This window comes from Arctopsyche grandis, chromosome 4 (assembly GCF_051622035.1).
Source record: "Arctopsyche grandis isolate Sample6627 chromosome 4, ASM5162203v2, whole genome shotgun sequence".
Lineage (NCBI taxonomy): Eukaryota > Metazoa > Arthropoda > Insecta > Trichoptera > Hydropsychidae > Arctopsyche > Arctopsyche grandis.
In genome coordinates, this window is record NC_135358.1 from 25,193,356 (window position 1) to 25,205,581 (window position 12,226).

The 12,226-nt window shown below is 32.4% G+C and overlaps 1 protein-coding gene across 1 annotated transcript in view; it reads left to right on the forward strand.

The window, feature by feature from the left end:
• The window catches only part of gol (ring finger protein goliath), a 67,907-nt gene that overhangs the window by 25,912 nt on the left and 29,769 nt on the right, over positions 1-12,226 (forward strand). The window contains exon 2 of the mRNA XM_077428957.1: positions 23-105. The gene's annotated coding sequence lies outside the window, so the exon portion shown is untranslated. The remainder of the gene's footprint in view (positions 1-22; positions 106-12,226) is intronic.

Consider the following 12,226-nt stretch of genomic DNA (forward strand, 5'->3'; position numbering starts at 1 on the left):
CCCTTTTCTCTATCTCTTATAGGAGTTTATCTGAACGAGGAGACAGAGAAGATTCGCCATTACGTACCCAAGTTTCGCAAGCAGTGCATCGTCGCAGCTTTCAAGGTATATTTTCTTCATCTATCATATTATTGATAAATTTATTTCATTTCTATGAACTTGGCATTATTATTATTTTTACATTTGAAATGAAATGAAAGTCGCCGGTCACCGTAATGGAATGACGTCGGTTTAATTTAGTACCACTTTGGTGTAATTAGGAAGAATCCTTTTACACTATCTACATACAACAGTGTTGTTCAAACTTTCTAAATGATAATGATGGGATGAGGTTTAGAATTGCCTAGGAGTCGACGAAGATTACAAATGAATAGTTTAGCATATCTTGGAAAAATTTTGCTTTTACATTTATGTACTATAAGTACTTAAAATCCACACCCGTTTACGTTAATTCAGAGGGAAATAACCAAATAAATATGTGCTTAGTATTTATATTAAATATTTTGTTTCACGCTACAATTGAGCCGTTATAATTGAAAGTAGCATAAGTTCACGTTTCTTCATTTCGACAAATATGTCGCAAAATATTAAATATACTGTGTTAAACGCATTATTGTTAAAACATTTAATACATATAATGCGTTTAACAATATTTAAAAATACGTTTATTCTGCTTTTCCGAAATTCTGGAAATATCGAATTAAAATAAGTGATAACATTTTGTGAAATAGTGTTTTTGGAACTGAAAATTAGACTTCCGCCGCTTTCAAATATAACGGATCAATTATATTATATAATAATCAATAAGTTTCATTGTCAATGAAATTTGTTGTTGGAGGTTAAAACCAAATTTCTGGTAACAGTTCAAGTACCACTGAAAGGTGTAAATATGTACTAGTTTGATATACACCTACATATACATTTGATCTTTATTATAATCAAAGTTTGCAATAGGTAGGGCAGGGCTCCTCTGGGAAATCTGACAGAATTTCAACGTCAAAATTGATCTAACTTAATATAATTGTGACGAAGTTTTGAATATGTCTTATCCATATAAATTAAATACAAAAATAAGTAACTTTAACTAACCTTCGCAATATTTATTTGAGATAATTTAAAATATGTTGGTACATATTTGAATACTGCAGAGCTTAATTCGTTGATTTGAAAAATAATTAAATCTAAGAATAGTTTCGCAATAGACTTGTATGCCAAGACTTTGATACAATTACTAATTTCTTTTCATTATAGTGTACCATTTTTATTTTATTAATATGTATGTGTGTTTAGTTGCTTTATTAATAAACTAGTTGTTTTACCCGGCTTCGCTCAGTATTTGTAATATAAACAGCTTAAACATCGCGAATCTAATAGTAAATATTCATTTGTTTTTTTATTAAATTTATTTGAATCGAAAAAAAAAAAAAATATATATATATATATATATATATATATATATATATATATATATCAAATCGAAATCATATCGAATCGTCGTGATAGAAACTTTGATTTGTTTTCGATGTTACCAACCAACATTACATTGTACTTAGAAAGTCTCTTTTGAAATACATAGTAACCACACATATGTTTACTATACTAACAACGTCATAAAGTCTAGATTTTAGATTATTTTTTTTATTTATTCTTTCTCTACTGGTTGTATCCATATGTGGTACTTAGGCCTTATAAAGTGGGTACTTTATAAGGCCTTTATCATGTTTACTAGGAATTGTGCTTTTTTCTTGGTTTTTTAATAAGTAATCAAATTTACACAAGTTTGTACTACTTATAACGGGGACAGGCAAGGGTCGTGATCCTAATGTTCTATAAATACACTCACTTCCTTTCAAATCAACAATGCTTAAACTTTTATACTCGAAAACTCCTTGTGAATTTGGACATATTCGACTGGATCAGTAATACGGCTTCCTCGACTTAATAAGTACGAAGTTAATAACCACTGCGAACAATTCGCATTTGTATATACATATGTATGTACATAATAGGAAGCCCCTTCGAGGCGTATGCTTCTTAAATGAGAGCTTTGAACCTTTTTATGTACATACATATGTATGTATTTATTATACATTAATATATGTGATTATATTTTCTTTTTGACGTTTTCGCTGTCTAAACAGAGCTCGAAAACACTTCCGTTGAATAAATTTGAATGCCAAACATTTATGTATTTGACCCAAAATGTCAATATAGTATTTTGTCATGTACTGGGGCCAACGTTGCTAATGTGATCGAGAGTGGTCATCTAAATTATATTACTTACTTGCATTATTTTTTAGCATTACATTATGCGCATTTGCTACTATCGCTCTTACTCATTCTTCGCTGCAAAATATGAAGTACACATAAATCTTTGGCTCATTTTAGATAAAGTCGCTTTGTTTGCTCGACTGAGATTCGAACCTCGAACCATTCGCCCTTGACCCAGTGAGCTACCGAGCCGACGTGCAATGTCTTGTACCAAATCTGGTACAGATTCTCTCTATGTGTGTGTGTATGTGTGATTTTGATTTCGGTCAAATTTGGCCAACGTAATAGAGTTTTTTAATGTTACGCCATTGAACTTATCTGCCATGACGTAAGTGTGCTGACTTTTGACTGTGTATTCACTGGTGACCTTAAAATGACTAATTGAATGTGTTGGAAAGGGAAATTTAAAGCGAAAGTGCAATATTAACGAATGATGAATTCATAAAAATAATGTATTTTTAAAATTTTATGAATATGTACCAAGTACCTTAATAGAATCAAGCACAATCTATTACGTTTACTATGAAATTGTATTTTAATTCAAATTACGCTGAAGTATATAGTTCAAGAGCTTTGAAAAAAAAAAAAAAAAATATATATATATATATATATATATATATATATATATATATATATATATATACATATATAGATATTATATGTATGTATATGTATATGCATATAATACTTAGATATGTATGAATATCTTTGAATATAGTAATGGTAAGAAGCCAGTGGCAGCTCGTGATAATTCACAGTGGCGGGGCTGCAGAAATGAATCGGGCTCTGATAGCTCGTTGATTAAACCGGTGATCGAATGCAAACAACAAAAAAATAGCATGCATATGCACTATACTGGGAGGGCTGCAGCCCGCAGCCCATATAAATGAGCCGCCACTGAAAAGAACGCACTCAAAAGTAAAGAACGGAACGCATACGAGTCCAGCGGTGAGATGCATATCGTCATGTCATTATTAATTCGTACGATATTGTTATTCCGACAAGTTCATCCTACATTTCTTGAAATGTGGGAATCACTGTTATCCATCATTGTCAAATATATGTATATCAATATGACAAAATATAACCGAAATCACTCCAGGGGGTGAGGGTCGTAAAGGGACGGGGTGCTACATTTGTGGCGTAACTTAGTTCGTCTTGCTTTATTTGGCATGTCTAAAAAAACAACAACAACCACGTGCCGAGTATCTCTGTGTGTGGCTTTACCTTAAGAGTGATGTTTCGTTATAAATTATAGTGATAAGAAGTCGATTTGGCGACGGCAAAAATGTCAATGACCACAAAGCTAATGAATTTATAAAAAAATCAATTCTGATATTTTCATTTCCTAAGCTTCATAGAAAGTAAGTAGGTATGTACATACATATATATGTAGTCTAAAGTTTAAACAAAGCGGGCAAATCCACATTAGGCTTGGTAATTTAAAAAGCTAAATTTCACCATTAGAATGAATCATTCAATTTTACTGGTGAAAAATTCACCGTCACCACAGTAAATTTCATCACTTTCGATCAGAGTAGTTTTGTTATTTTCTCTTTACGTACTTGGCAATCGAATGCACCAACCGTGACCCCTCCGAATGCATAATTGCATCGGATCGGAATTTCCACCCTCTCTCACCTTGCGCTTTCACCTTCGCCGTTCGAGGGTTGTGGCTGTAACCTTCGTCACCCTTCACCACCCCTCAGGGTCGTCATAACCCCCTGGTTCTAGTCGAGAATGCCGTGACCCGCTTTCCAGGTAATGACCGGAGAACTCAACCCGGGTTGGCTCGACCGTTTTCGCGGTCAAACAGCCCTTAACAATGGAACGATCAAGGACTGTTCGATCGGCAATTTATCGCCGCCTCCAATCATCATTTTTATATAATGTTACACTTTTGCAGTGTTTGTTAATTTTCAATGTCGTATATTGCAAGATAAAAATAAATTTCGATAGAAAATTTTGCTACACCACAGCGCAGCAGCTCGCGTAAATGACAGTTTCTGTTCATACTATCCAGCACATCACGGTTCCGGTACGTTCAAACAAAGTTAAGTCAAAATCGGCTTATAGATAGATACATACAATCAGCAGAATAGATATATAACAATTATTTTATTATTTTTATTTTTATTTTTTTTATTTTACATATATACCAGGAAGGCCTTACAGGTAAATCCCAATGCGCCTTCCTGGCCAATTACAAATACAAATACAGCATTTTTATTATAAGTCGTTGAATTGCGAGACACTGAAAAAACTCGCAAATTAACGAGACATCTATGAATTGTACATAAATTTTTATTGTACATCAATCAAATTTTTCAAATAGTGGTGACATAGTTGGTAGGAAGGATTTTTAGCCAATTTTATTTTTCCGGGAACCGTTTCAACAATGAAATCAGAGAAAATTGGCAAACTTTGATAGGAAACGATCAACCTGGAGTCACAAATCCAGGTCTGACCAACAGCATACTCTGAAAAATTCATTTTCATTCAGGGATAGAACCCGGCACCTTCTTGACGGTAAGCAGAAGCTTAACGTCCGAGCTATGCTGCTGGCTTATTAGATTTAGTTTAGTTAATTTAGTTTACAATTAGATTATCCATGTTTATATTACCAGCGGAATAGACTAGTCGTTAGAATATAATGCTTTGAGCAACGTAGTCACGTGTTCAAATCCCACTGGTTTCTGCTGGCCAGACTTTGGATTTATGACTTCAGGTCGATCGTTTCCCATCTGAGTTGGCCAATTTATCTGATATTCATTAGAACGGTTCCAACAAATTGGCAACCTTGCCCATTTTCTCGCAAATCTCGAGTTTCAGCACTTTTGAATTTCGCTGAATTGTATTAAATGCTGCAAATTTACAAATGTGACCATAAATGTGTCTGTGGATGTTAATTGATATTTATTTACTGAATTTCGCTGAATTGTTATGAAACGCTTCATATTTACAAATTTGACCATGTCTCTGCGGATGTTAATTGATATGTATTTACTTTGTATTATATTATACTAATAATACTTATATCAAATGTACAATGTTTCTGGCCAGGAAGGCGCACTGGAGTTACCTGTTAGGCCTTCCTGGTATAAATTTAAAAAAAAATCGCAGCGCGATGATACGGCGCAATACTGCTTCTGTCTTATCTGTTGTCACAATATGACTTCCGAAAATATTAAAATGCGCATGCGCACTTTTATTTTTACGCGAGCAATGACATCACGTCTTGCGTGAATACATCCACAGTGGCCGAAGAAAACCGGTTTTGCTTGATACATTACGGTGACATGTGCTGCTGTATAGTATGAATAGATTTTGTCAGCTACTGCTGTTACGTTTATGCCTCGTTAGGTTACGTTTACGCCATGAATGTGTCCATACAAAATGGTTACGTTTAGTTGTCGGTACGTGTTGTGCTAGTATGAATATAACTGTATAAGTGTGCTGCATTTTCCTTTCCGCACTTCTTTCAAAAATGCTCTAATTAAGGCGCAGATACATTGAATCGTACGGCATGGCACGCCTAGGTAGACTTCATCTGTGAATGGACGTGTCTTCATGTCATTGTTAATTCGTACGATCTTATTACTTCGATAAGTTTCTTCTACGATTCATCTATTATGGGAATCAATCTCAAAACTATTTCAAAACAAGGATAATTTATCACTGAAAACACTCCAAGGGGTGAATTTTGGCCTAGGTTGCGATGTATGTATGTACATATTGGACGAGCTAGCGTTTTTTTACCATCTGTGTGTCACTCTGTTGCTGCGCCTTTAGCTTGTTTATTTTTACTTACGGTACTTTTTATATGGAATTATATAAATATGCAATAGTTTCAATTTTTTACGAAAAATAAGTATGTTTCGTTTATAAAGAATATTTTTTGTAAGGTTTGAAGCTTTTTCTATCTGTTTCTAAGAGGCCTCGAGAACCAATAAAGGCTAAGTACCATTGATATTATACAATATTTATACTACATATATAGGTACCTATAATTAATTTATCTGATCTATAGGCAATTTGTTGAGATGGCTTTATACCAAATTTCAATAATCTCATATTAACCCTAATAACTTTTCATTATTTTCCATTTCTTTTACATATAAGGTAATGGAAAAGTGTTTTTCAAATTTTTCGATGTTCTGTTTTTTTTATATGCTGTGCTTTCTTTTGATTGAAATTATTGTAATTAAATTTAATGCCGGTACATTGCGTATTATTTGCACATCATCGCTCCGGAACGGTCACTTCACGGCTCAGTGGAAATTTATATACATATTTATAGCGATTTAGTAACGCTCGATCTACACCAGGGTTTTCCGGAACATTTGGTGAATAATACTCACTGCTCTGTGTATCGCAATCTTTATTCATTGAGAAATCTAATTATTTTCAAAATGCACTGATTACATTAAAAAAAGCACTAAAATTTTTCTAGTAATGTTTTAACTACACATTTAAGAAATTATACATATGTATACGTGTGCAGGCTAGGGCGGCGTGTTCTAAGGAGCGCTGGTGTGGTGAACCCCCCATTCAAAATTAATAAATTTATATCAATATATAATACTTGCAGTTAAATAACGAAAATCACAAAATATAAATGGGTATTTTGAAGAAGTTGTGCGTATTATACACTGATGAAACATATGGTAGGACTATAGTAGATACTATTGTTCGCGCCGAGTCTGGTGCGTCTTTGCAAATCTTTGAAACAGTGGTGAAGCTCTTATTTTACTCTCATTTATTACTTTAAATAGGTACGTAGTAACAATAGATGAAGTTTTTTTTAGATGCTATGTGCATCTGCAGTAGTTTTATACATGGAAAAACACTATTTCTGTTTGACTTCATTCAGAAATTGTTATCACTTATCAATGTACCAAATTAGGATTATTTAAAGTGTAAGCCCATAAATGGCGTACACTTTCAATTATAACAGCTTATATTTGTATATATACAGGGCCGACCAGAGGGGGGGAAAGGGTATGCAAATAACCCGGGTCTGGCTTTCGAACGGGGCCCGTAACCCCCCGCAAATTACATTTTTAGCAAAAGTATTAAAGCATTATTTGCCCTTAATACCTTTAGGGTTTTTTGGACACTAAGCAAAATTGTATAATTGTTTTCGAGTAACGGATTTTACCTACTTATGGCATAATAAAATTTAGGGAAAGATCTGTTCTGGTATTCAATAGTCAGTTCCCTCGTCACAATATCCAAAACAAATTAGTAAAATAGCCCTTGGCCGATTCATGCAGTTAATAGTACGAGATTAGTGCATTTTTACATCGATTTACCTATTTGCAAATTTGCTATGAAACTTTTAACTTAAAATTGCAAATGTGATGCACGTGCTATTCCTAGAATAATTCAACAGAAATATACTATTAAATGATTGATTTTAATCGTTAAAAGTATCCGTTTGTCTTTCGACTTTAGGACAATACGTCCTAATATTATTAATTTCAAATCAAAGTTAGTTTTTAAATTAATAATATTTGTCGTTTACGAATCCATTGTTACTATTCAACTGTTTTCTATGTTGATTATTTTAACCCATAATAAACATGTATCAATCTGAAGTATGTACATATATGTATGTATATAGAGACATTTTAAAAAGCTCTCACATAAAAAATCATCCCAAATTCAATACATACCTACTTAGTACATTAGTATCTGCTTTTCCATAAATAATATAAGTTGATATTTTACGGTTTTTTATGTTATATGTTTAATTTTTATTTCACTTATGACAGCATTTTGAAATGATACTATTTTTTATTAACGTGTGTATACACATGTTTTAATTATTTAATTTTTCGTTTTGTGTGTTATAGTTTATTGTTGTATTTAATTCATTTAATTTGTTTCACTGTATTGTATTTATGTCTATAAATTAATATGAATTATATTTTTATTAATTAGCTACGATATTAATTGAAATACACAAATCACTTTTTTTTTTTACTAAAATGGATTTTCAAATTTGCATCGGGGCCCGGATTTTCTCTAAGTATGAACAATACCCAATAAATAATATTTGAACTATGTATGTACTTCTATTTAATACTAGTAGTAAACCAAGTGCACGAATTTGTGCACTTGATAAAAATGGCAACATTCAAAAAACTGTTTGTTAACCTTTTATGTTCATAGATTAATAATATTGTTAAATAGTCAGTATTAGTTCTTGTATTGTTACGTGGAATGTTTATTTTTTAAGGCTTTCCTAATTGCTTTATCAAAGGACGTATCTTTCATGTTAGTTTACGTTCAGTGGTGTGAAAACTCTTGAGAAGTGACTCATCTACATAAGTTTTAGCATGAAAATTTCCATACAATTCGAATTAAACATTGCTATTTTTATCGTATAATTAATACTGTCAAAAAGTGTAGGTATAATATTACATAATGGTTAAATGATGTTTTTGCTATTTATTGTTTTTACTTAATTTTTTATTCGTTTAAGACAATTTTGCAGGAAAAGTCTTGTTTCTACCCAAAGAAGCCTTGAACAAATTAAACGGTTCTTTTTTTGGCTGTCGTTTATATAAATATATACTTCAATTAGCATCGAAGCGTGTATTTAACGGTCTGTTCGATAAATTTCGTCCAGTAAAACGTACCTAACGTTGATTAATCGACGACGAAGACTGTTTTGGAATGTTTTATATTGGTCGTTATGCGTTCGTTGCAACATCTCGCACTGTTAACGACCCCGAATTAACGTATACGTTCAGGGGTCGTTCTGAATTCGAATTTAGAATGCCGGTCGTCGTATTTTTCTCGTCATAATGATTGATTGTCTTTCGAAGTCGACGACTATCCGCCCAAATTGCTACTGTCAAATCAGCCTTTCTTTCGCTTTGTCCGCCGTCATCATCGCCTCCGTCTCCGGTCGTTGTTGTGTTAATTCGTCTACATTTGTAAAATGTGACAGACTCGTATGAATCACTCATATAACGTATTGTCGACCTGATGGAATAAGATCGAGGTCGACGTTCCACTTGCTTTCGATTCTTTGTAAATTAGCATCGAGTGCTTTTCACGTCATTTATTAACGCTATTTTTCAGGGTAAAGTGCTATTGAATGCACACTTCTCAGCTCACATACAATACGCACTGGTATAAACACGTCATATAATGCAAAAGTGTTCAATGAAGTGTCATTTTTAATTATTTTTTTTAATTTATAGAACAAAAAAATGAATACCTCGTATGAAAGGATGACCTTTGTATTTAACTAACAATAAAAATAATCATAAAAGTAAAATTTAAATATTTAGTAATATAATATAAGCGTCTTCAATAATATGTTGATCTTGACAATTGATCATACTTATGTAGTTGTATAACTTTAGTTTGTTGGTCTGTACTCAATCTTTATAACAGTGCAGTTGTACATACATATATATGTATGTAGGTAGTATTTTAATATTCGTAAAAGGTTTGATATTACTCAATCAAATTGATGTATCTAATTCCGAAGTACGTACGAATATGTATTTTTTACGAACGAAAAAGGGTGTGTTTCGCACGTGTTTGAAATACATACAAATGTATGTACATATGTACGATCGATTCTACTTATACATATGAGCCGTTATAATTATAAGTGGAATAAGTCCACTTTCCTTATTTCGAGAAATATCTCGCAAAACATTAAATATGTATAAAACAATATTTAAAAATACTTAGTGGCCTGTAAAACGTTTATTCTGCTGTTTAGAAATTCTGGAAATATCGAAATAAAATAAGTGATGACAAATTAGTATACATATAATCATCAATAAGTTTTATTGTACGACTATTTATTGTCAAGGAGATTTATCGTTGGAGGCTAAAATGTTTTTGGTAACAGTTCAATCATCACTGAAATACTAGTTTGATATGTACACTGATTCTGAACATATCAAATGAAGAGAATTGATAACAATTTGTGAATTAAGTCAAACAGAAAAAGTGTTTTTGGAACTGAGAATTGGACTTCCGCCATTTTAAAATATAACGGCTCATATTGGTGTATGTAGAATGCATTTGTGATAAAATACATTTTCACCTGGATATTTTAAGGCTTCTAATATAATATTGAAAATGCAAGTGTTAAAATGTAATGAAATGCTCCGATTTATTTATTATAAATGTTTTGTAAATAATATATATAAAAATGGAAGCGATTTATGTATGTATGTGGGTATGTGGCGGACGCGTCGACAAGTAAAGAGATTTCAAAAAATACAAATTGTGGAATACCGAGAGTATATATGTACATATATGTATGTTATGCATAGGGATATGGCGTGACGACCGATCGTTTCGAGGAGACGTGGGGTAGCGGGAAGTGGGAGGGTGTGGAGCGTCTGATAAGTGCTCCTGATATTGACTTGGAACGGGTGACGTCAGCGTTAGATGCGCTGCGCGGGAGGGTACACACATGCACACATACGTATACGAAGACACACACATTCATCCATCATTCCGAATGGATGAACGGTGCATTAATACACGGCCTATATTTATATATAACGTATAACTTTATTTTAACTTTATGCGTGTATCAGTTCCTTTCCGAAGCCACCCTTTAAAATCAACGGGCACAACACTAGTATGTTATATTAATAATGAAAAAATATGACATGAAACTTGCATACATAATTTACCTACCTTGGATTTGAAATTGATTTGTGCAATATTGTTCCCATGTACATATGTATGTACTAATATCATTAATATATGTATGTATATATGTACATACATATATTAGTATACTGCATACTAGTATATACAGGTAATTACTTAACTATGTGTATATGTTTTATATACATATAGTTACATGACAAAAAAATAATCGTGTATACTAAATTTCACGGAGCCACAAGGCTTGTCATTAAAAACATTTAGAAAGCTCGTCGGGTCAAGGGTAAAATTTGAACAAACTTTAGGGTTCAGAAGTTGTTTCCTTTGGGAAGTTCGTGTTTATAAATAAGATTACTTCAGTAATAGTTTTTTGACCCTTTCAGTAGTTATTTAATGTGTATTTTTATAGGCGCTTATTTATCAAAAAACAAACATTCAAGACGGATGAGCTACAATGTATGCAAGTAAATAAAATAATTACTTCATAAAGTAAATAAATAAATTAATTAATTCAACTTACAACTTGAAGTTCTTTGAAATTGAAAGATAAGGGATTCATCTGAATTTAATTCGAGGTATTTTATGTCCGAAAATAAAGACTGATTTCCAATTGAAAATTTGTTTATTCCATACTATGTACATATATGCATTTCTGAATCAAAACAATAAACATGTCAATATTGTCTATATTCGATACGGTGATATTTTCGATCGAAGATCGCCCTTCATTTCGGTAACAAGGCCATTTTCCGCTGCTCTTTTCCACGTTTTCCTCGTTATTGCGACCTTACCCGCCGGAAAATCGATTTCTAAGCCTGTTTTGCCTCGCGTGCCCGAGTTACATAATATTCCATTTCACTAATACTTTAATTCACGAACACTCGCGAACCTTGACATGACCCCGTGTTACCTCAACCCAGCCTCCTCAAAACGTGTGTGTATTTTGATCTTGACATTGGTAATGTCTCGTTACTGAATCGGCTCTCGGAAAAACTACCCCTGAAATTCTTTTTTCTACTTAAGTACATGTTTATGTAGTATGATTTTCTTGAAAATATCATAAATTTGATATTAAACATATTTATTGATTTAATTTAGACTGGGTCTTAATATTGTGTTTTTTTTTAGTTATAAGAAACACATTTTTATCGTTGTTATTACTTTTATATGATGAATTCTAGAGTCATTCTTTATTTTATGTAGTGCGTTATCCAGACATTAAATGTTGTAATCTTTTTATCATGATTATACATTGTTTATACATCTACATAAGTATGTTGAACTCTGTTGATAACAA